We start from the raw sequence: 26,041 nt of genomic DNA, 5'->3' as shown, positions 1-26,041 counted from the left end.
CAAAATCAGCACAAATATCAATAGCATTCCCATGCCCAAGTAATGAACTCACCAAGAAAGAAATTAGGAAAAAATATCATTCACAATAGCATCAAGAAAAATTAAAGAATTTCACCAAGTGAAAGACCTTTACAACAAAGAGTGTAGCCCTATGAAAATGGATATTGAAGAGGATATCAGAAAATGAAATAAATTCTATTGTATTTTATTCTCAAATTCATTAATTTATGCTCTGACTTTTATAATTTCCTTCCTTATATGACCTTTGCATTTGGATTGCTTTTGTTTTTCTAGGACTTTAGGTGTATCATTAAATTATCTACATGGCCTCACTCTGTTTTTCTGATGTGAGCATTCACACCTAAAATCTTCCCTCTTAGGACTAGTTTCACTGTGTCCCATATGTTCTGGTATGTTGTTTGGGCATTATTGGTTGATTGAAGGAACCATCTAATTTATTCCTTGATTTCTTTCACGACCCACTGCTTGTTCAAGAGTGTATTGCTTAATTTCCATGTGTTTGCATACTTTCAGTGGTTAGTTTGTGATTGATTTCTAGTTTCATTCCACTGTGATCTCATAATATACATAGGATAACTTTGATTCTTTTGCTTTTACTTAAGCATACATTATGGATTAGTATGTGTTCTAATTTACAGAAAGTCCCATGTGCTGCTTAAAAGAATGTGTACTCCATTGTTGGTTTCTGGAACACCCTGTAGATATTTATTCAGCCCATTTGTTCAAAGGTGTGGTTCAACTGTGATTTTTTTTTTTTTGCTGATTTTGTCTAGTTATTATAGTAGGGTATTGAGGTCCTCCACTACAATTGTATTGAAAACAAAATGCCAACATCAAGAAGATTATTCCTAACTAAGTAGTTAGGAATACCATCCTGTTATTATATCTAGTAGTGTTTGTTTTATGAAGTTGAGTATGCTGAGGTTCAATGCATATGTTTATAATTGTTATCTATTCCTGGTCACTACCAATGTGTAATGACCTTCTTTGCCTTTTCTCATCAGTTTTTTTTTTTTTTTTTTTTGTACCAGGGATTGAACTCGGGCCCTTGCGCTTGTGAGGCAGGCAGCAGAACCACTGAGCTAAATCCCCAGCCCCTCTTCTCATCAGTTTTGGCTTGAAGTTCTCTTTGTCTGAAAATAGGATAGGTACTCATGCTTGTTTTGGCTTTTTCTTGCATGGAATATTATTTTGCATCTTTTGATTTTAGCCTACAAATTTTATTTTTGGAGTAAATATGTTTCTTGTATACAATATACCATTGGATTTTAAAAATTTCTTTAACTTATATTTTGGGTTTCTCATATAAGAGAAACCATGCAATATTTAAACTTGTTTGTCTAATTTATTTAACTTAACATTATGATCACAAGATGCATTCATTTATCTAAAAATGTCTCAAGTTTATTTTTCTTTATGGCAGAGTAGTACAATGGTGCTTCAGTTCATGAACTTAATTTGTTTTACAATTTTGGAAAAGATTGCCACACTTGTATTTGTATGGAAAAGATGGCCATGGGTGTGTTTGTCACCCAATGCAGAATGTGCAAATAAAAACAAAATTTTGCTAAACACTTCTGTTTGTGAACCAAACTGTTTGCAAGTAAAAGTCTTCATGAACTGAGGTACAGCTGTACTCCACTGTGTATAAATACCACATTTTCTTTATCTATTCATCTGTTGACAGCATGTAGGCTGTTTTCAAGATTTAGCTATTATAAATTGTGCTGCTACAAACATGGGTATGCATGTACAGTATCACTATAATATGATATTATTAACTCTTTTGGGAAGATTCCTAGAAGGGAAATAGTGCAGTCAAATAAAATTCATATTTTCAGTTCTTTGAAGAATCTCCATGCTTATCTCCTTAGTGGTTATGCTAGTTTACATTCCACCAACAAGGTAGAAGCATTTCTTTTTCCCTGCAGCCTCACTAGGATTTATTATTTGATTTCTTTTTGATAGCCATTCTTTTAAGAGGAAGATGGTATCTCAATGTTGTTTTAATTTGTATTTCTGTAATGGCCAGGAATGGTGAAATTTTTTCATATATTTATTGGCCTCTGCACTTATTCTGAGAAGTGTCTATTCATTTTGTATGTCCAGTTTTTATTAAGTCTTCTATTTTGACCAGTTTAATATTTTTGAGCTCTTTATGCCTTCTAAATTATAGTCTGTTGTCTGAGGAATAGCTGGCAAAATTTTTTTCTTATTCATAGGTTGTCTCTTCATTCTATTGATTGTTTCTTTTGATTTTAGAAGATTTTTAGTTTGATATGATTCCATTTGTGGGTTCATAATATTTTTTCTTGTGCCATTGGAGTTCTGTTCAGAAAGTCCTTGCCTACATCTATGTTTTCAAAAGTTGTGCTAATTTAGCTTCCAACAGATTAAATATTTTTGTTTTAACATTTAAATCTCTGATCCATTTTTATTTAGTTTCATACATGGTGAGACATATGGGTCTGGACTCGATCTTCTCCATGTGGATATTCAAGAAAAGTGAGATAAAGGATACTATTAAGGAGCAAAAGTAAGTTAATAGAATTAGAGAAAAGTAACTGAAAAAAACCAACATAAAAAAATAGAAAAGACAGAGAGAAAAATAATGAAAAGGAAAAGAAAAAGATAAAGAAATACCCAACCCTTGAAAATCCAATGAAGGAAAAAAATGAGTTAAAAAATTCCTCTGTAATTTTGAATGAGTGGTTTCTTTCCATGATCTGCAGTCTTAGAATACAAAAAGTCATGGTTTTCTCAGGCTGGGGATTTAGCTCAGTGATTCCACCACCTGCCTCACAAGCACAAGGTCCCAAGTTCAATCCTTGGTACCCCCCCCAAAAACCCCAAAGTTATGGTTTTCTCTGTCTAGCTTATGGCTTGTGAGTTTTTGAGGTACCGTCCCCCTACACCAGTGACCTCTCTGTGAATGTACCCCAGGCTGCAGTAACTATTTAAGCAGAGATATATACTTGTTCACATTGGTAGATGGGGAAAACAATCAGATCACTAGTCTCTATGTTGGATATTGGCAGTAGAGTAGGAATTCAAGCAGACCACTGGAATTAATGCCAGGACTTTTGAATCACATTGACTTGGAAAGCCACACACACCGGGTCTAACTTCCCTTCATGGACAATGGGGCCCTGCATCCTTCTTGGCCTAAGCTTAAACTTCGCAGGGGTTCTATATCTACTCTGTATTCTCTCTACAACTTTCTTATGTGGTTGACTCTCACCCAGTCACTGTGGTAGGGTAATACTAAAAACTCTGAAGTGAAGTTGTTCTGTGGCTCAGTTTTAAACAATTAACCCCTTCAAAAACAGCTCCTGATTACACCTTCCCAAATATGGCAGGTAATGCACTGGAATTTTTCAACACTAGCCTGCTCTGCAGAAAGAGTCACTTTTAGGGTAATATCCTATGCTATTTTTGTAGTTTACAGTATCCATGTGGATATCCATGGGCTTCTCATTGGGCTAGTGCTGCAAACTCAGAATTGGCTGCAGACTGCAGGCAGGGCCCAGAATCCATAGGCATGGAGTTGGCTGGGGCCAAATGTGGCTCTCTTTTCTGTTTATTTTTTAAAAATATTTTTCATCTTCTAGCAGTGAATGACTATTTACACTTAAATTTATATGACTGCAATTTGCTTTAAAATAGTACAGTGGACAAATAAAATATATATAGCAAAAAATGATAGTTGAATTTGTGTGATGGATACACGGGAGAAGTAGTTACTGTTCTGGGACCTTTGTTATGGTCTGACTATATGCATCCTCACACAATTTATGTGTTGAAACTTGACTCCTAAGGTGATGCTATTAAAAGAGGTCCTTGAGAGATCATTCGGTCATGAGGACTCTCTCCTCTGGAATGAAATCATGCCCTTATAAAAGAAGCTTGAGGCCCCTTTCCCCTGTTTCCATTTGAAGACCCAGAAAGAAGGTGTCATCTTTAAAGCAAAGACTAAGATGTCATTAGACATGGATTCCACTGGTATCTTGATTTTGGACCTCCCAAACCCTCAGTTTGGAAGTAATAAATTTCTGAAGTACATAAGTTACCCAGTTTGGGGTATTTTACCATATTAATCTGAATGGACTATGCCATTCTCTGATTAAGCTTGATAGATTGGTTTACATGTTAAAAAAATTAAAATCTTGCTTAGATGTACTTAAGCTTAAGCCTGGTAACTATCTGCCAGGGATCTTATCCATATGGCTGAATAGTTCTCCCAACTTTCATATTCCAAGGGCAAGATGATATATTTTTCAGTTCTTTAGGTAAAAGGAGCCAAGGGCTCATCTTAATGTATTTGAATAATGAGGTATCTAATTTTACAAATAGATGGCCCTATACATTCCCTCCTGTTGCAGAAGAGATGTTATTCTAACTGTGACTAATCCCTCCACTTGTATGGACCTCAGCCTCTTCTACCTTCTCACAAATCTTGCTTCAACTGTTCCCATTCCTATGTATATCTTCAAACTTTTCCATCCTATTGGCTCCTTCTCATTAAAATGTACAGATACTCAAGGCTCTATTACTGTTTACAATCACCATTTCCAAGCTACCTCCTTTCTTCACTCTGGCCTTTTGCTAGCAAACTTAGTGAGACTTGTCTTTCATTGTTTCTGCTTTCTCACCACTTACCATCCACTCTTTAGACACCTAAGACTTCACTGGCAATGATTTTTTAAGGTCCCCAGTGATATTCATTTTGCAAAATGGCTACTTTGTTTCACAACAATATGTGATGATATTAATCATTACTTATTGAAGCTTGTTTTCTCTACAGGATACCATGTTATCCTGTGTATCTACTTACCCCTTTAGCTATTCCCAGTCTCTGTTGTAGGTTCATGTTTTTAACAACTACTTATTGTCCACCTAATATTGCTAGGGTGATGGCACATGATGTCCTGTGTGCTATAGATAGAGTGGTGAAAAAGTCACTCCAGGTCCTTGATCTTATAGGCCTTATATTCTAGTGAGGAAACAAAAAATAAATAAGCAGATAAATAAATGAATATGTGGTCAAGGGTAAAGTCAGCCATAGGTAAGGTCAACCAGTAACTTTTTCCTACATTTTACTTCTGAGAAAGTCTAAGCTATCTTATTGAAACCCACCACAGATGGCTGAGTCATGAGAAAAGAGCATCTCAACAGCAAGAAGATGAAGATACAGTCCAAGAGGCTAGAGTTGAAGGTAGGGATGCACACTGAAAGAGGTAAAGCTGGGCTAAATCTCTTGCATCAGAAAAACTTTCCTGGGAAGCTTATAGGTTTCCCAAGATAAGTCAATGAGGAATGTCCATTTTGGTTTGGAACCAGAGTCATATAAAAGTGACTCATTATCTCCCTAACATATGTCCCACTTACAAATAAATCAATTCTTAACTCTCATCAGGACACTCAGAGCCAGGTCAGGACTCATTTACATCTGGTAACAAAAGTGGTCATCAACAGGCCAACTGAGGCTTCTGAGGTACAATCCCCCTTGTCTAGAAGTTATCCAACACACACACAAAAGACTTGATATGTGCCACACCAGTTATTTGCTTATTTACTCTCAGATCCATTCTCAATTTCTTGGCTCTGCTTTGAATCTTAGAGACTGACTCTAGCAAACTGCACTTCCTTGGCTCTTTCACTTCTAGGCATTCACTTAGTTTCCAGTCAATAGAAGCCCTGGCAGGAAATTACACCGTGGTTGGAAGAAGAAATGATATTCCACACCCTCTTTGTCTGCTTTGGTTTGTGACTACAGCAGCAGATGAGTGGCTTTATTTCCTGTCAAACAGACCCCAGGATGGTTACAACTTCCACCAACTGATCCCAGTTCCTAAACTCTGGTAATGTCTAGCTACATTGCCTTCTCCCTTTGCCTCACCTCTTCAAAGGATGTAAGCAGGTTCCTGCAGGTGCTATTGTGAGTTATCTTATGTTGCTCCTCCAGTTCTCTGAACACTTTAGTTATCAGGTGTTCCTAGTAAATTTATCTCACTAAATTACACAGAATAGTTTCCATTTTCTGGCTGAACCTTGACTGATATTCAAGCCCTGGGCAAATCACCAAAATGTAATTAGATTGATTTGCTTTGTGATCAATCTCAACTGAGTTACACACAAAGAAACATAAATCTAAATCCAATACTTAAAATTATTATACCTTCACTAAAGCCTCAAAGAGGCTACAAAGAGATGAGAACACATTGCCTAGCATGCAACAATTTTACCCTAGTGTCTTTACTTATGACAGCCCTGTAACTGCTCCCTCAAACTAAAGTAAAAGAAACTTGGAAAATACAATAACAAATCAATAAAAATCTAATATTTTTATTGACATTAAAGACAAACTTCATATTTTAATTTGGAAAAATGAGAATTTGCCAAAAATTAATAATTGAAATACCCAATGTGTTAATATAAAATAATCTAAAAAATAAGTAATGAAATTACAAAATGATTTAAATTTTTATTTATCTATGAATAGAAAAATGAGAAAATGCTGACATAAAGCAAATGATAGGGATAGATTTATATCCCAAAATATCAATAATTATTTTAAATATAAGTAAGCTAAATAACTAATGATTTGAATTGTTGAACTGCATAAACAAGAACTTACTATATGCTTCCTATAAAAAACACAACTACCAAAATAGAATAACATATTATAACATATGTAATTGTTCTACAATAAAATTTGCAAAACTTTATGTGAGCAAATTTGAAAATCTACAATAGAAGACACACCATGTTCATTCAAGGATTAAAAATAAACAGTATTATAAAGATGTCAGTGCTCCACAGCCTGAAGAGAACTGCAGGTTCTATGCTGAGAGAAATCATATAAATGACTTTCAGGTCACTTTTGACCTGGTATAACAAAACATCAGCTATGGAACAATTAAATGTAAAGTCTTAAAATCCATGGTACTAGAGATAGCAGTCTTGATAAAGCACACTTTCTAAAAAATATATAGATAACTTCAACAAGAAGTTATCTGTTTTAGAAAACAGAGAGCAGTGGAAGAATAAAGAGACTTTTAGAAAAAATGAGCACAGGAGAATCAGAATGCGTATCAGTCCCCCTACAAAAGATGCCATGTATACGGCCTGCCTGATCCCCTTTATCAGAGTGTACCCCTTCCAGCTACTAGAACTGGAGATGTTTCCTATTTTTATTTGTTTATTTTGCTGTCCTTTATTAAGGCATGACCTGATCTTTGTCAGCTCTTCAAGCTAAAGTCCCTCGCCACATTCTCTTACTTTCTAATTAAAGTTTTTCCACCTCTACACTCCCACGTCTGGGAGGAGAAGTCCTCCACTTCTCATGATTCATAATTTTGGTCTCTTGGGTTGTGTTCTCTGATTTCACAGGGGAAACAAATCACAAGGTTTTAAAAAAAAAAACTTGTGCCACTCCTTTTATTTTTCACTCAGGGTCAATGGAAGTTAACCCTCCTTCTTTCACTCTGGTTAGAAATCTTTTTTCTCAGCCATGTGGTCTGGCTGATTTGAGTGAATAGCCTCAGTTCACTCACCTGGGCTTTGGGGAAGTTGAGACCAATTAAAAGACACAGATTGGAAGATTAGATCAAAACCCCAAACCTACCGCCATTCTGTATATAAGAAAAACATTTAACCAAAAAGGAAATTCATGTAATATAAGTCAAAGGATGAAATCAATATTCCATGCAAAAAGAGCCTTAAAGTAAGCAGGACTACCTAGCCTTTTTTTCTTTCAGAAAAAGTAAACTTCAAGCCAAAACTGATCAGAAGAGGCAAAGAAAGTCACTATATATTTGTTAAGGGAACAATTCAAAAGTAGGAGAGAACAGTTATAAATATGCATCAAACACCAGTGTACTCAACCAACTTCATTAAAAAAACAGCATTAGACATTAAAGATCAGATAATCATCAATACAGTCATAGTGAAGGACCCCAACACTCCACTCTAACAACTAGACACATCAACTAGCCAAAATATCAACAAAGAAATATCAGAGTTGAAGAGTTGAACCACAGCTTTGAACAAACGAATATCTACTTAATAAATATCTACAGAGTGTTTAACCCAACAATGACTATACACCATTCTTCTCTGCAATGCTTGGAAGTTTCTCCAAAATAGACCACATACTAACCCATAAGACATGCTTAAATGAATGCAAAAGAATCATAATTATCCCATTCATGTTATCAGATCACAGTGCCATGAAACTAGAAATCAATGGCAAAAGAAACTGGAGAAATTATCTAAACACATGGAAATTATACAATACACTCTTGAAGAATCAATGGGTCATAGAAAAAAATTAGGGAAGAAATTAGACAGTTTATAAAATCAACAGACAATGCCAGAATAACATAGCAGAACCTATTGGACACACTGAAAACAAACCTGGGTTAGAAGATTAAAGCTGTGAATGCTTACATCAGAAAAACAGAGCAAGATCAAATAAATTGCCTGATGATATACCTTAAGGTTCTAGGAAAAAAAAGAAAATTCCCAGCCCAGAGGAAGGGGCTTCTGAGCCACCATCCATCCTGGCACTCCGGCCCAGAGGAAGGGGCTTCCGTGCTGTGTCCCACCACTGTCAGCTCAGAGGAAGGGGCTTCTGGGGTGCCATCTGTCTGCCCACTCCCAGCCCAGAGGTAGGGGCTTCCAGGCCACTGTCCATCTCGCTGCACCTGGCCCAGAGGAAGGGACTTCTGAGCCTCTGTCCCACCACTCACAGCTCAGAGGAGGTGAGCCAGGTGGGCACAAACAGCACCCCCACACACCCAGGTCAAAATGAGAAGACATGAAAACAAGTTTCAAAACCAGAATTCCAGATCACCTACCACAACTCCAAAGGAAAATGAGATGGAACACTCTGATAATCAAAAACCTGGACTTCCTGAACTGGCAACAAAAGAGGATCTGGAAAAAATGAAATCAGAAATAATTTCTCCGATAACAGCAGAGATCGTGCTCATAGTACAAGACATGATTAATAAATCTAGAGAGGAGCTCAGGAACATGATGGAATCCCAACACAGGAAACAAATGGAATCCATAAAACAGATACAAATAGATTTCCAGGAGATCAAAAGCTCCATTGAAAGTCTACACAGAGAATGAGCCAATGTGAGGACAGAATTTCAGATATAGAAGATAAGATTGCAATTAGTGACCAGGAAAAGAAAAATTGCTTCAAAATTGTAAAGGACCATGAAAAATCAATCCAGCAGCTGCTAGACGATGCAAAGAAGAATAACACAAGACTGATTGCAGTCAAAGAAGAAACAGGAGAGGGTGCAGATGACATAAAAAACTCTTCACAGAAGTAATGGCAGAAAACTTCCCGAGCAGGGGAAAAGAACTTGACATACAGATAAGTGAGGCATATAGGACTCCAAATAGCCTTGATCAAAAAAAATCTACACATAGGCATATAATTGTTAAGTTCCAGAAACTCAACAGAAAAACAAAGTTCTACAAGCAGTTAGAGAAAAGAAACAAATCACATACAAAGGAAAGCCCATCAGAATGACAACAGACGTCTCAACACAAACCATCAAGGCAAGAAGAGCTAGGAGTGACATATTCCAAGCCCTAAAAGAAAACAGCCTCCAACCCAGATTGATGTACCCTTCAAAACTATCTTTCAAAATTGAAGGAGAAATAAGATACTTTCATGACAAAGAGCACCTTAGGAACTTCATGAATACCAAACCAGCACTCCAAAAAATTTTAGACAATGTCCTAGGAACAGACAATGAGGATCACAATCTCAGGAAGTAAAGCAGAATGAACTCATCGGCTGCAATGAGAAATTAAATGTAAAGGGGGAGAATCCCACAAAAATTAAAAGTCATGACAATGATAAGTCAATATGTATCAGTTATAACCATCAATGTTAATGGTGTCAATTCACCAATCAAAAGAAATAGACTGGCAGAATGGGTCGAGAAGCAAAATTCAACAATATGTTGCATACAAGAAACACACTTAATTCAAAAGGAAACTCACAGACTGAAAGCTAAAGAGTGGAAAACAATACTCCATGTGACGGAAACCCGAAAAAAACCATAAGTAGCTATTCTCATTGCAGATCAAGTAGATTTCAAACCAACACTGACTAAGAGAGACAAAGAAGGACACTACATCCTTGTAAAGGGAACAATCCAAGAGGAAGAGATGACAATAAAAAATATCTATGCACCAAACACAAGTGTGCCCAACTATATAAAACAAACACTAATGGACATGAAAAGTCATATATGCACTAATATAATTGTAGTGGGGGACCTCAATACCACACTGTCACAAATAGATACATCAACTAGACAAAAAATAACTAAGGAAATACTAGAACTCAATCAAACTCATGAACAAATGAATTTAACAGATGTTTACAGAGTGTTCCAAACAAAAAAATCAGAATACACATTCTTCTCAGCTGCACCTGGGCCATTCTCCAAAATAGACCACATACTCATGCATAGAACATGTTTAAGTAAGTGCAAAGGAATTGAAGTTATCCCCTGTATATTATCAGACCATAGTACTGTGAAATTGGAGACCCATAGCAAAAGAAACTGGAGAAAATTCATAAACATGTGGAAATTGAACAACACACTTCTGCATAACCAATGGGTCACAGAGGAAATTAAAGAAGAAATCAGACAGTTCTTTCAAATAAATGACAATGACAATACAACATATCAGAATCTATGGGACACAATGAAAGCAGTCTTATGAGGGAAATTCATAGCAGTGAATACACATATTAGGAAAACAGAGGGATCCCAATTAAACAACCTGATACTGAACCTCAAGCTTCTAGAAAAAGAAGAGCAGGACAACCCCAAAGCTCGCACAAGGGAGGAAATTATAAAGATCAGAGGAGAAATCAATCCAATGGAGACAGAGAATGATACAAAAAATCAATGAAGCTAAGAGTTGGTTCTTTGAAAGAATAAACAAAATTGACAAACCCTTAGCCAACCTTATCGGAAAAAGGAAAGGAAAGGCCCAAATCCATGCAATTAGGAATTAAAAGGGTGAAATTACAACTGACCCAGAAGAAATCCAGAGGATCATCAATACCTACTTCCAGAACCTATACGCCTATCAGATGGAAAACACAGAAGAAATGGACAGATTCCTAGATACATATGAATTACCCAAGTTGAACGAAGAAGACCTAAAAATTCTAAACAACCCAATATCAATCAATGAAATTGAAAATTTAATTAAAAACTTACCAACAAAGAAAAGCCCCAGTCCTGATGGTTTCACTGCTGAATTCTACAAGACATTTAGAGATGAACTACTACCACTACTGTTGAAATTCTTCAGTGAAATTGAAAGGGAAGCAATACTCCCAAATTCATTACTGGAAGCAAGCATCACCTTGATCCCCAAAGCAGAGAAAGACCCAACCGAAAAGGAGAACTATAGGCCAATCTCACTAATGAATATAGATGCAAAAATTCTTAATATACTGGCAAATAGAATGCAGAAGGTCATCAAGAAGATCATACACCCTGATCAAGTGGGATTCAACAAAGGGATGCAAGGATGGTTCAACATATGCAAATAGGTCAATGTAACACACTATATCAATAGAGCCAAGGACAAAAACCATATGATTTTCTCCATAGATGCAGAAAAAGCATTGGACAAAATCCAACATGCATTTATGATTTAAAAAAATCCTACAAAAAATTGGAATAGATGGTCTCTACCTCAAACTGATAAAAGCCATCTATGAAAAACCAATAGCCAGTATCATACTAAATGGTCAAAAACTGAAATCCTTCACACTAAAATCAGGAACAAGACAAGGATATCCACTATCACCACTCTTTTTCAATATAGTTTTGGAGACATTAGCCATGGCAATTAGACAAGAGAAAAAATAAAAGAAATAAAGATAGGAAATGAAGAAGTCAAATTGTCATTATTTGCAGATGACATGATACTCTATGTAGAAGACCACAAGAACTCCACCAAAAGTCTTCTAGACTTAATAACCAAATTCAGTAAAGTAACTGGATACAAGGTCAATACAAAAACATCAATAGCTTTCCTCTACACAACAACAGACTCACTGAGAGAGAAATAGGGCAAATAATTCCTTTCACAATAGCATCCAAAAAACTGAAATACCTAGGAATCAACCTAACGAAAGAAATCAAAGACCTCTTCCCTGAAAACTATAGCACTCTGAAAAGAGAGATTGAAGATGATATCAGAAAATGGACAGACATAACCTGCTCCCATGTAGGATGGATCAATATAGTGAAAATGGCCATACTTCCAAAACTGCTATATAGATTCAATGAAATTCTAATTGAGATCCCAGCAGCACACTTCATGGACCATGAGAAAACAATTCAAAAATTCATTTGGAACAAGAAGAGACCCAGAATAGCAAAAGCAATTCTAGGTAACAGAGACATGGCAGAGGCTATCACCATCTCCAACCTGCAACTTTACTACAAAGGTACTGTGATGAAATAGCATGGTACTGGCAAAGAAACAAACCTGAGGACCAGTGGAACAGATTAGAAGATGCAGAAACAAGTCCAGACATACTCAGCCATCTCATCTTCACAAAGGAGCCAAACACCTTCACTGGAGGAAAGAAAACCTCTTTAATAAATGGTGCTGGAAAAATTGAGTTTCAACTTGCCAAAGATTAAAACTAGACCTATATGTCTCACTATGCACTAACCTAAAATCGAAATGGATTAAAGATCTAAATATTAAAATAGAAACTCTGAACCAGCTGGAACAGAGGTTAGGTAGAACTCTTGAAGACATTGGTGTAGGAAAAGATTTTATGAACAAAACCTCACCTGCCCATGATGCAGCACAATCAACAAGTGAGATCTCTTCTTATTAAAAAGCTTCTGCACAACAAGAGAAACCACCAAGGGTGTGAAGAGACAACCCACAATATGGGAAAAAATCTTCACATGCTGTTCCTCAGACAAAGGTTTACTATCTTGAATCTATAAAGAACTTAAAAAGATCAGACCTCCCAAATTTAAAGACTCAATCTGAAAATGGGCATCTGAAATGAACAGACATTTCTCAGACAAAGAAGTAGAAATAGCAAATAAATGCACGAAAAAATGTTCAATGTCACTGGTCATTCGAGAGATGCAAATGAAAACAATGCTGAGATTCCACCTCACTCCAGAAAGAATGGCTGCTGTCATGAAATCAACCAATAACAAATGCTGGTGGGGCTGTGGGGAAAGATGAACTCTACTCCACTGCTGGTGGGAGTGTAGACTGGTGCAACCACTGTGGAAATCAGCATGAAGATACCTCAAAGAACTAGGACTGGAAGTCCCATTTGACCAAGCTATTTCCCTGCTGGGGATCTTCCCCAAAGAATTAAAAGAATCATACCACAGTGATATATGTGCACCCATGTTCATAGCAGCGCAGTTTGTGATAGCTAAGACTTGGAAACAGCCCAAATGTCCATCAACTGGAGACTGGATAAAGAAAATATAGTTTTCTAAATAAAATGGAGTATTACTCAGCCATAAAAAATGAAAAATTAGAGACATTTATAGCTAAATGGATGCACATTGAGGCGATACTCTTAAGTGAAATAAATAGGTCACAAATGTGTAAATACGAAATAGTTTCTCTAGTCTGAGAAACTGAAAGTGTAAATAAGGACTAAAATTATAATAGATAATGTGAAATAGGAAGAAAAGGGGCAAAGGGGAAGGGGAAGTGGGAAGGGTAGGGGAAAGGAAAGAAGGGAATGGAATTAGTATGAGAAAATGGAAAAATGGAAACAAAGTCTTTGTAAATAGGGAGGGATGGAGGGGTTTAAGGGAGGGCAGGGGAAGGGTGAAAAATAAGAACCAAGAGAGATTATGTAAAGGTGCAAATTTCCAAAGATGAATGTCATTATGTTGTATACCTAAAATGTACCAATGATTAAAATGAATAATTGATAATGTGAAATAGAAAGAAAAGGTCCAAAGGTGTGGGGGAAGTGGGAGGGCCAGGGGAAAGGAAAGAAGGGAAAGCAAAAATGATGAGAAATGGAAAAAATGGAAACAAAGTCTTTGTAAATAGGGAAGGGTGGAGGGGGTGAAGGGAGGGCTAGGAATGGGGAAAAAATAAGAACCAAGATGCATCATGTAAAGGTACAAGTTCCCAGTGAGAAATGTAAGTGTGTTGTATACCTAAAATGTACCAATAAAAGAATTTTTTAAAAAATGAAAGTTCCAAATCCAAGAGAATACAAGGAAGGAAAGTACACAAATCAGAGCAGAAATTATTGAGACTAACAATACAATGAATTGAAGAGCTGGTTCTTTTAAAGAATAAAGAAAATAGACAAACTTTTAATCAATCTTACCCCCGAAAAAGGAAAGAAAAGACTCAGATCAAGGCAATTAGAAATTAAAAAGTTGGAATTACAATAGATACTGTCAAAATCCAGAGGATTATTAGTAAACCTATACTTCAAGAGATTGGAGAATTCAATAAATTGGAAGGAATTGATAGATTTCTAGAATTGTATGAATTATCAACAATAAACCTAGAAGATATAAATATTATGAATAATCTAATAACAGGCCAACTATTTGTGAGAATAATTTAAAATATAATCCACCAAACACAAAAAACCCAGCACTTAATCAATTCATCACTGAGTTCTATAGGAACTTCAGGGAAAATCTAATCTCAATATTCCTCAATTTGTTAATAAAATCAAAAGGGAAGTAGTAATCCTACAGTAATTCCTGAAAGTTATAATTACTCTAACTCCAATCCCAGTCAAGAACTCAACTAAAAAAAGAAAATTACAAGCCAATATCTTCAATGAACATAGATGAAAAAATCATAAGATAGTGGAAAACAGAATGGAACAAATCATTAAAAAATGATATGAATTAATAAATGTAATTAAGTAAAAACAAAAATCACATGATCTTTACAATAGATGCAGAAAAAGCCTTTGATAAAAATATAACACCCATTTCTGATTTTTTAAATTCCCCAAAGAAAATAAGTATAGAAGGTCCTTATCTCAATATGGTAAAGGCCATTTATGACAAACCTACTGCAAATATATTAAATGAGGAAAAACTGAAAGCTTTTTCTCTAAAATTCGTAATAAGACAAGAATGTCTACTATCATTATTCGTCTTCAATATAGAACTCAACACATAGCCAAAGCCACATCAGGCAAAAGAAAGAAATAAAAATGATACATATAGGAAAGGAAGAGGTCAAACTATCCACATTTGCAGATGACATTATTCTTTGCATAGAAAACCAAAAAACTTCTGGCAAAAGGATCCTAGAATGAATAATCAAATCCAGTAATGTAGCAGGATAAAAAATCAACACATAAAGTCACCCTTCATATGCATGAGCCTACTAGGAAAGAAAGTAGAAAAGTATTATTTGCAGTAGCGTCAAGAAAAATTAAATACTTAGCAATTAACCTAACAAAGGAAGTGAAAGACCTCTACAAGGAAAACTATAGGATTCCAAAAAAGGAAATCAAAGATAAGAAAATAGAAATATATCCCATTGTCCTGGATAGGCTGAACCAATAAAGTCAAAATGGCTATATTAGCAAAACATATAAATTTGATGCAATCCCAGTGGAAATACCAGTAGCATTCCTTATAGAACTAGATAAAACAATCCTAAAGTTCATATGGAACCAAAAGAGACCCAGTATAGCAAAAGGAATCCTGGCCAACAAGAGAATAGCAGGAGGTCACAATCTACTGGAACACAACCCCACAATGCTATTTGGGATTGGAATCACAACACCAAATTTCAAGTTATAATAACAAGGCAACAGTGATTTTTAAAAACTCATGATACTGATACAAAAACATACATATCTATCATAACAGAATTGAGTATAGAGAAACACCTCAGGCACAGTCAGGTATCTAATCTTTGACAAAGGGACTGAAAAGCATACACTGTAGGAGAGAAAGCCTCTTTAATAAATTGTGATGGGAAAGCTGGCTATATACACGCAGAAGACTGAATCTAGACCCATATCTGTCATCATGTACTAAAATAAAATCAAAATGGATTAAATATCTAAGTATTAAAACAAAATCTGCTGAAAGTTAAAATAGATAAAACTATTGAACACATAGGCATGGCAAGAACTTTCTGAAGAGAAATCCAGTTGCATAAGACATAAAATCAAGAATCAACAAATAGAATTACATAAAATTAAAAATATTTTGGGCCAGGGATTTAGCTCAGTGGTGTCACCACCTGCCTTGTAAGCGCAAGGTCCTGAGTTAGATCCCCGGTACCAAAAATAAATAAATAAATAAAATAAAATCTTCTGCAGAGTATAGGAAACAACTTAGTGAAGATACTTAGAACTTCACAACCTGCAGACTTATTTTTAAAAATTTCCATCTACTTCTCAGACAGAGAATAAATATGCAGAATATTTAAAAAACTCAGGACAATTAGGCCACCAAAATTAGAAGACCAAACAAAAAAATGGGCACCTGATATGAACAGACACTTGTCAGGAGAAGTACAAATGCCCAAAAAGTACATACAAAAATGTTCAACATCTTTGGCCCCTAAAGAAATACAAATTAAAACAACACTGAGATTCCATCTTACTCCAGAAATCATGACTAGCATCCAGAAATCAAAAAATAACAAATGTGGGCAAGGCTGCAGGGGAAAAGGAAGCCCTCAAGAAAGACTTCTACATTGTTGGTAAGAATGCAAACTAATATCATCAGTATAGAAATCAGGATGGATATTTCTCAAAAAAACTAAAAATAAGAATTTCATTTGATCCAGCTATTCCTCTTCTAAGTATCTTCCTGAAAGAGTTAAAGACATCATATTACAGTAATGTATTCTTACTTATGTTTATAGGACCAAAACTCAAAACAGGTAAATCTTGGAAGCAGACTGTATATTCCTCAACAGATGAATGAATAAAAAATGTGAAATTTATACAGAATTGGGTATCTGCCATAAAGAGGGATGAATTTGATTCATCTTGTAGGAAAATGAATGTACCTTGAAACAATAATGTTAAATGATATGAGTCAGACACCTGAGGTTAAATATTGCAAGGTCTCTCTTATATGAGAACTCAAAGTACTAATAATTAAAAAGCAAAATATAAGATACATGATAGGTAACAGGAAGCTAGATCTTCAGCAAATAAGAAAGGGACCCAGAGATGGAGGTGCAGAGAGAGGGTAACTATTAACAAACAATGGAGTACTACTCTGCCATAAAGAAAGATAATCTTCATTCATTTGCAGGAAAATTGATGCACCTTGAGACTATAATGTTAAGTGAAATAAATCAGATACATAAGTGTAAGTATTACATGATCTCTTTTAGATGAGAAACAAAGTACAGTGATACCTCGGTTGTCAAATTCAATTCGTTTCAATTTTGTGTTCAAACACTGAAAAGTTCAAGAACTGAGCATATTTTTCTCATAAGAAATAATGGAAAAACTAAACAATTGGTTCTGAGGCCCAAATAATACATTTACAAATTCATTTTTCCAAGGAAAAAATTTCACAATCATTCTTTTCTTTAACTCTATCATGGTTCTCACAGTTTTCCTTTTAGCTTTACTGCCGGTATCACTAACTTTTTTTGGAGCCATGATTAAGATATTTTATACAAATTAAGCACAAAAAAAGCATAATGACAAATGTTTTAATGCACTAAAACAAGCACTATATGTTGTTGTCTGGACGAGAGAGGCCCTTAGACCAAGGTGTCACCGCTTTGTGTCTGTGGTGTAATGTGATGCATCATGACTCACTCTCGGCCTAGATTTTTTTAAAGTCGGATTTTTGGGTTTACTATAGAGCAAAGTTATGAAAACCAAACATATTTTTTTTTCGAACTTTGCTGTTTGACTAGTGGAAAGTTCCATCTTGAAGTCGTTTGACAACCAAGGTATCACTGCATCCATAAAGAGCAAAATAAAAGATAGATAATAGCAAGTAGAGAGCTAGAGCCTTCCCAAGCCATAATTTTCTTTTTTAGTACATGTTCGTAGTACATAATGTTCACATTCCTGGTGAGGAGTTGGTGCAGCTACATGACACATCCTAGTTCCCTTTTTAATCCTGTTTCCCTTTCCTTCCTCCCTCCTCCTCCCTTCTTCTCTTGATCTCCCTTGACTATCTTGCCACCTATCTTCCCTGAGTGAATTCTCTCTCCTCTTCCTCACTTGCTTGGCTCCATAAAAACCTTGCACAATAAATTAAAGTTAGGCTTCTCTCTGGGATATCTCTGAGAAGTCCCAATTGGAACACCCAACACCCTGACTGGCTGTGTTTCTGGACTTATGCCACCATTTTACCCTAACAGAAGGAAAGAGAGATGTAAGGAAAGATATATGTATGTGGAAGGTTATGACAAGAAAGGATAGAAGAAAAGGAGAATATTTTTTTGTAAGAAGAAATTTTGTATGGTGAGATCTTGTTTCACTAGAATTGAAGAAAGAAAGATGAGGACAAGTTCAGAAAGCTAATGTAAGTCACAGAAAGCCAGAGTTAAGTCATAGAAAGTTCATGATGGGTAAAACTTATGAGAGGAAATTTTCATGTATGAGAAAGTTGGCTCTAATTTCAAAAGCTATTTAAAGAGTTTTCTAAAAATCAAAGTTCAAAACATTGGTGTGAAAACCAAGTTCTATGTTTAAAACAGCATTTTTAAAAAATGTTGGTTTGCTCCTAGTAAAAATTTACAGATGTTGGCCTAAGAAAGTTTGTGTTTTATCAAAATAATTGCTTCTATTTTCTGCTTTAGACTTTTGATTACCTAGGAAACAGAGTTTTAATAAAGTCAGAGTTTATTTAAGTATTGATTTTTTCTGATGTCTTTTCAATGATTAAATGAACAAAAGTATTATTTTTTGATTATTATAGTATATGTGACATGTATTTCTGAAACTAGAGATACATACACATCTGTGGAGTAAATAAGCTGTGTGAATATGTAAAGTTTGTAAAACTAAAGATACATAAATTTGATACATGCACAGTAATCAATAAGTGCTCTCTTTTATTCAGTATGCATTGCATCTGAAACTTAAAATGATCAATAAAAATTTTAAATTTATGCTATATATATTCAGGTCTATCCATGTAGGAAAACCTGCTATTAAAACAATCCTACCATTTAAAAATTATTCTATATTTTTTGGTTTTAAGTAAATAAGATTTTGTTATTATAGAATTGAGATACATATGTACACTCGGTAATAAGTATTTATGGTCACTAACACTATTTCTTAAACTAGTAAAGGATCTAAATCTATTATTTTTGTCAATACTGTTAAATTTTTTAGACTTATTAAATACAAAAATTACATGATTATCTCTATACTACTTTGCTATAGATTCTAATTTCACCTCAAAAGTAAAAAGCTAAATTGATATGTAAAGAACTTCTGTGTAATTCTAATGCTAATTATTGTTGGTTTCTTAATATATTGTTTGTTTGTATTCCCCAAGTGTACAAGTTCTCTAAACTATAAGCTGAAAAAATAAAGGAAAATAGCAAAGTGAGGGCAGATAGTAAAATGTAGTCTCTTCATGACCTGGGATACAGACACCTGGAAAAAAACAACTTGTTGAAGAGAAAGGAAATTAGAGCTTCAGAAATCAAGAAAGAATTGACAGGAGAAATTAGGAATCATACAGTTAATGGAGAAACTGAAGACAATTCAAAGAAAAGAATGAAGAGTCTGGAACACTAACCCTGGCTCCTGGGAAGATGTGCTACTTCCCCCACACAAGGAATATGCCATGGCTTGGAGAGTTGCCACATCCTGGGGTGTATGAAGAGTGGGATCTCTGTAGCAAGGGAGGTACGTCACCAGCCCTCAGGCCATAAAGCTAGTTGAAGATATCAGTGACTTGAAGTGTACAGAAGGGCAAAAGCTCCAAGAGCAGCTGAAGTGAACACAAGGCTAAGGTAGATACCACATCATTGACTGATCACACCCAGCAGGAAACCGGGTAGGACTTAGCTCTCGCACAGCAAAAAGTGAGTGTAGAACAAAATAGGCCCTAATGGTCACTCACTATGCCTCAGCCATATCTGGTGATTTCCAATACCACAGGCCCTGCAAAGAAATTACTCACTAAAACACACTGAGAAATATTTTAGACTCATTTTTAAATTTGTTTTCAGAGTTTTCTTTTTGTTTTGTTTAATTTTTCCCTGTTTTTGCTCTGTTTTTAATTGTTTTCACGTTTTACCTTTTTATTGCTTTTACCTAATTCTATTGACTTTCTTTTATTCTTTAATTAGATTTCTTATCTCACTTTTCTCTCCTTCTCATCTTCCTTTTCTTTCTTTTTCCAATTTTACTTCTTTCATTTTCCACTTGTTCAACCCTTCCTTTTTTATTCTTATTACTATCAAGCTTTATTCATGCTTAGCTATATCCATGTTATTATTGCTGGATATTTTTCTATTGCTAATGGTAGTATAACTGTTACTTACTGTCAGTATTTGCCTTGGTTTTGTATCTAGATTATTATTGCAGATCTCTTTTCTATTATTAAGGATGGTAGAGTTGTAGCTCTAATTGGTTCTTAGGATATGTCAATAATAAGGTTGTGTTTGACTATTAATGCTTTTGATTTATTTTGCATTTTTAATGGTGACATAGTATTTGCTTTTAACTGCTTTTCACTATATGCCAATATCTGGCTTTTCATTGTGTCATTAACATTACTGTGGTTCTTTTTCTTTTCTCTAACTGGTGTTTGGGCTCAGGACCCCAGAAGAAGGTTGGACACAAAGAAGTTACTTAAATATTATGCTGAATAGCTTGAAGAGGAATATAAACATCAAAGCATAGCCAAACCCAAGAACACATCATAAGGAGACAAAATAAAACTAACAAGATTTCCACAACAGTGACAAAGTTTCTCTACCTTCACTGATGATCTTAAACACAAAGTGAAAATCAATACAAAGATGAGAAAGCAATGCAATGCCACCCAAAACCCCTAACTCCCCAAAAGCTGATCTTACGGACACCGAAGTAGAGGACACTATAGGCAGAGAAATAAAAAACTAAATGGTCAAAATGTTTCCAGAAATGAAAGAAGATACAAGAACAGATAAAAAAGAAATATATAAGCAAATTTATAAGATATTTGACAAGTTCAAATAGGATTTAAACAGGTAGAGATTATATCAATAAAATGTTTGACGAGCTTAAAGAAGAGATACAATAAACCAACTGAATTAAGCAAGACAATACAGGACTTGAAAGACCACTTCGGTAAATAATTAGAAAGTATGAAAAGAATGCAAACAGAAATAGATGTTGTGAAAAATTCAATGGAAAGCATGTGCAGCAGACTTGACCAATGTGAGGACAGAGTCTCAGAAATAAAAGACAAAGTGGATATAATGATAACAAACTTAATGATACCCTGAAAACAACAAGACACCATGCAAGCTGAATTCAACAGCTGCTAGATGGCTCAAAAAAACACAACCTTATAATTATAGGAAAAACAAAAACTAGATGAAAATTAAAAAGATATAAAAATGTATTTCCTTAAATGATAGCAGAAAAATTTTCAAATCTAAGGAAAAAATTCAATATTCATGTATAAGAGGTATATAGAGCCCCAAGTAGTTGCTACCAGAAAAGAACCTCTCCACAACATGTCATAATCAAAAATTTCAGAAATTCAACAAAATGAGAGAATATTAATAGCTACTAGAGAAAGACGGCAAGTAACCTATAAAGGCAAGACCACCACAATAACTGAGGATTTCTCAGCACAAACCTTAGAGGCCAGAAGAACTAGGCATGTAATTTTTCAAGCCCTAAAAGAAAAAAGAAAACTTTCATATCCTGAAAAATTAGCCTTTAAAATTGATGAGAAGTAAAGAATTTCCATGACAAAGACATTCTAAAAAGGTACACGACAACTAAACCAGTTCTTTTCAGAAAATACCTGAGGGAATCCTATATAGAGACAGAGATGCCACCTGCATCAAAAAGTACAAAAGAAAGTATACATCTAAGCAGGAGAGCAGTTGAACAAAAGTGAAAAAATTGGGCCAGGGATTTAGCTCAGTGGTTTTGCCGCCTGCTGTGCAAGCGCAAGGATCCGAGTTCGATCCCTGGTACCAAAACCAAATCCAAAACGAAAACAAAACAAAAAAAAAAAGTGAAAAAATGAAAGAAAGAAATCAACACTGGGAAAGTAATACAATAAACACCTTACAATAATAACTCTCAGTGTCAATGGTCTCAAGTTCCCAATAGAAAAACACATACTGCCAGATTAGATTAAAAAACAAAATGCAGGGCCGGGGATTTAGTTCAGTGGTTCTGCAACCTGCCTTGCAAGCATAAGGTCCCAGGTTCGATCCCTGGTACCAAAAAAAATAATAATAATAATCAACCATACATTGCCTATAGAATATGCATTTTTTCCAAAAAGAAATAAATAGATTAAAAGTGAAAAGATAGAAAAGGGTACTCCATTCAATCAGACCCCCAAAATAAGCAAGATTAACTATCTTATTTTCAAACACAGTAGCAGTGAAGCCAAAACTGATCAGAATAGACAAAGATAGCCACTGCATACTGGTTAAGAGAACAATTCAACAGGAAGAGATAACAATTGTAAATATCTGTGCACCAAATATTGGCACACCCAACTTCATAAAACAAAAATGATACATGGACAGATATATACCAACCCAATAATAACCTTAAACACCCACTCTCACAATTAGACTGGTCAACCAGATAAAAAATAAAAAATAAATACCAGAGTTCAACCAAACCATTGAACAAATGGACTGAACAGATATCTACAGAGCATTTCATCTACCAGCAACAGAATATTGTACATATAGACAGCAACAGACATTTTTTCCTAAATAGGATCTTAGACCACAAAACATGCTTAAATAAGAACAAAGGAATTCAAAGAATCCCCTGAAAACTATCAGGTTGGAGGGGAATGGAACTAGAAATCAACAGCAATAGAAACTACATAAAAATGGAGATTAAACAACACAGTATTCAATAATCAATGAATTACAGAAGAAATCAAGGAAGAAATAAAAATTTCCTAAAATCAAATGACAACAAAATTACAACACACCAAGACCTATGAGACACAGTGAAGGCATCTCTAAGAAGCAAGTCTATAGTTGAAATGTACACATAAAAAATGTAGACTGATATAAAATAAATAACCTAACGATAAGTCTCAAGGCCCTAGAAAGACAAGAACAATCCAAATCTGAGACTACTAGCAGGAGAAAAATTATAAACATTAGGGTGGAAATTAATACAATTGGCACTAAAAAACACTACAAAGGATCAATGGATACTGATGAATATATATATATATATATATATTCACCCATGATTAATTATTTATTTCATATCACAAACACGAATTGAGAAGAAAACAACAAAAAAATCCTTGCCATACTGGTATGTTTCTATCATAAATTATCTGTAGTGATAGATATTTTATGTTTCTGTGTTCTTAAATTATAATAATTAAATATGCCTAACCACTGTGCATTCCAATATAAATCACCTAGAAAGAACAACTGTAAATAAATGTATCCTAATTAAAATGGCTATAACAAATACTCTTAGATATAATGCTCTGACAAAACCAGACTTATGATTATGTGTCATGGATTTTGCTCCTATTCATTTTGTTTTGTATTTTCCTTGCAAGTTTCTGTTGTCTACTAACATTCTACATGGGTATAACCTCTAACAGACAACCTGCACAGTGTTTTAACATAAAAAGGCATCCTCCACAATATAGAGAGGATATGACATTGATTTCCAGAATCCGGAGGATACAAAAATTAAAATTAAGGCTTACTATTTCTATTTCAAGACTGATACAGCTGACCTTTTAGGTGTTAAAGCCAAGGCTTGGATATCAAAATGAAGGGACATAAAAGGGCTCAAAGGACAGCTAATATTTTTCCTTGCCCTCTAAAATCAGCCAAGACAAAGGGCATGACAGGATTCTTCTAGAAGGGGCCTCCAATGGCCAAAAGGCTCCTCACATGTGCCCCAAAGTAACCCCTAAAAAACCTTAAATGACCTTAACAGTAAAATGGAGGTTAAATTTGATTGCCCACTCAGTTAAACACTCAACAGGCAAGTATAACCAGAAAAATACAGTTTAAAACCTTAAAAAATGAGAGAGAGAGAGAGAGAGAGAGAGAAAGAGAGAGAGATCTTTGTCTATTCTTCCTTAAAATTAAGGAGAATAAAGTCTTTTGGGGTGAAATGAAATAGTAATGAAATAATCTGAGACCACTGTAGGATTGGAAGGTGAGCAGACTCCTGGGACCTTAACTTGTCACTCATTAAAATGTTATTTGTGTTTCCTTCTGAGTCAGTCAGCAGTCTAAAAGTATTTTTTGCTAAAACAAACAAACAAACAAAACCAAAACAAACTATTACTCTTTCCTTGGGCCTACAGATGCCCAATAGGTAACTAGAGGAAGAACAGTTTGATGTTGATTTTGTAGCCTTTGTTACTGTAAATACTTTAGGTCAAGTCTCTCTCAGCTCTGCATATAGATATATTAATCATTAAGGGATTGCCTGTCTAAAAGTTAGTAAAACAAGGTTAATAAGCCATAAATTTACATAAGCTCATTCCCCTTCAAGTCTAAGGACACCAAGATAAGGGATCCACAGGGGCATTCAACTATGCCCAGAAGTCTCCAGGTTTAGTTTTCCTAAACCTGTGATCATTTAGATTCTAGGCAAGGAGACCGCTACATGACTAAAACCACTATAAATAACCATTTTGTGGGAACAGAACCATCCCTCAATCCATGAGTAATCCAGAGCTATGGAACCAGGACTCAGATAATGATCAAAGGGACAACAGCCCACCAGCTACTCCATGATTGCCTTTGTGGATTGGCCAGTCTGATCCCCTTCATCAGAAAGTGCTGCCTCCCAGCTGCACTGCCTTTCCTATTTTTCTTACTCTTTTTTATAAAGGACTATTCTGGTCTTTGTCAGCTTCTCAAGTTCAAGCCTGTTACTATTGTCTTTTACTTTTTAGTTAAAGCTTTCTCCTCTTTATATTTTTTAAAAGATTCCTATTAATAAAAGTACATTTCACTACCCTGACAGAAGAGGGCACTCTTAAACTTGGAAACCCATGAGCAATCCAAATCCTTTCCTACTACATTTCTTGTTGATGATCTTATTAAATCCAAGATATTTAAAAATGGAACACAAGCGACATCCATCTAAGCTATTATAACAAAAACAAGGAAAATGGAAACCAATTGTTTTTGACTTATATACTCAAAAAAGGAAAAACAGAATAGAACCATGACACATTTCAACATGAATTATATGCCATTAATATTTGCAAATATGAGAGAACACCTCAAAGAAAAAATATAGAATGTAATGGGCAGGGACATATTATCAAACTCAGGAAGTAGTTTGAATTAAATATATGTCAAACTAAATTTCAAAGTCCCTAAGGGTACGTCAATTTGATTAAAAATAAATTAAGGAACTTTGAGGAGATGAATGAAGACAGAAAAGAGAAATAAATAATCTAAGAGGAAGTGTTTTCATTCTTGGAATAGGTGTAACTGGAATTTCTGAAGAAGAAAAACAAAATAATAAGATATAGATAATATTTTAAAATATAATCTGAGAAAAATGTCCAAAGGGAAAACATTCTATAATTTGTATATTTAAAAGGCCAACATGTATGCAGAATAGTCAACTCCTAGTTAAAAACCTATTATATTTCTTTAAAACTACTTAACATAAAGAAGAAATACCATAGGCCTCTAAGTAAAATGGCCAAGTCATTTACAAGGAATAGAAAATCAGGTTTGCATCAGACTTCTCAAAGCAACATTCAAAGGAAAAATAAAAAGGAAAAAGAAAAAGGCAACATTTTCTTATAACTCA

The sequence above is a fragment of the Heterocephalus glaber genome, unplaced genomic scaffold (genome assembly GCF_053883595.1).
Source record: "Heterocephalus glaber isolate CG9 unplaced genomic scaffold, H.glaber_assembly_v1.0 deba00001472, whole genome shotgun sequence".
Taxonomy (NCBI): domain Eukaryota; kingdom Metazoa; phylum Chordata; class Mammalia; order Rodentia; family Bathyergidae; genus Heterocephalus; species Heterocephalus glaber.
The sequence above is the reverse complement of the archived record's forward strand: the minus strand, read 5'-3'. Positions refer to the sequence as shown.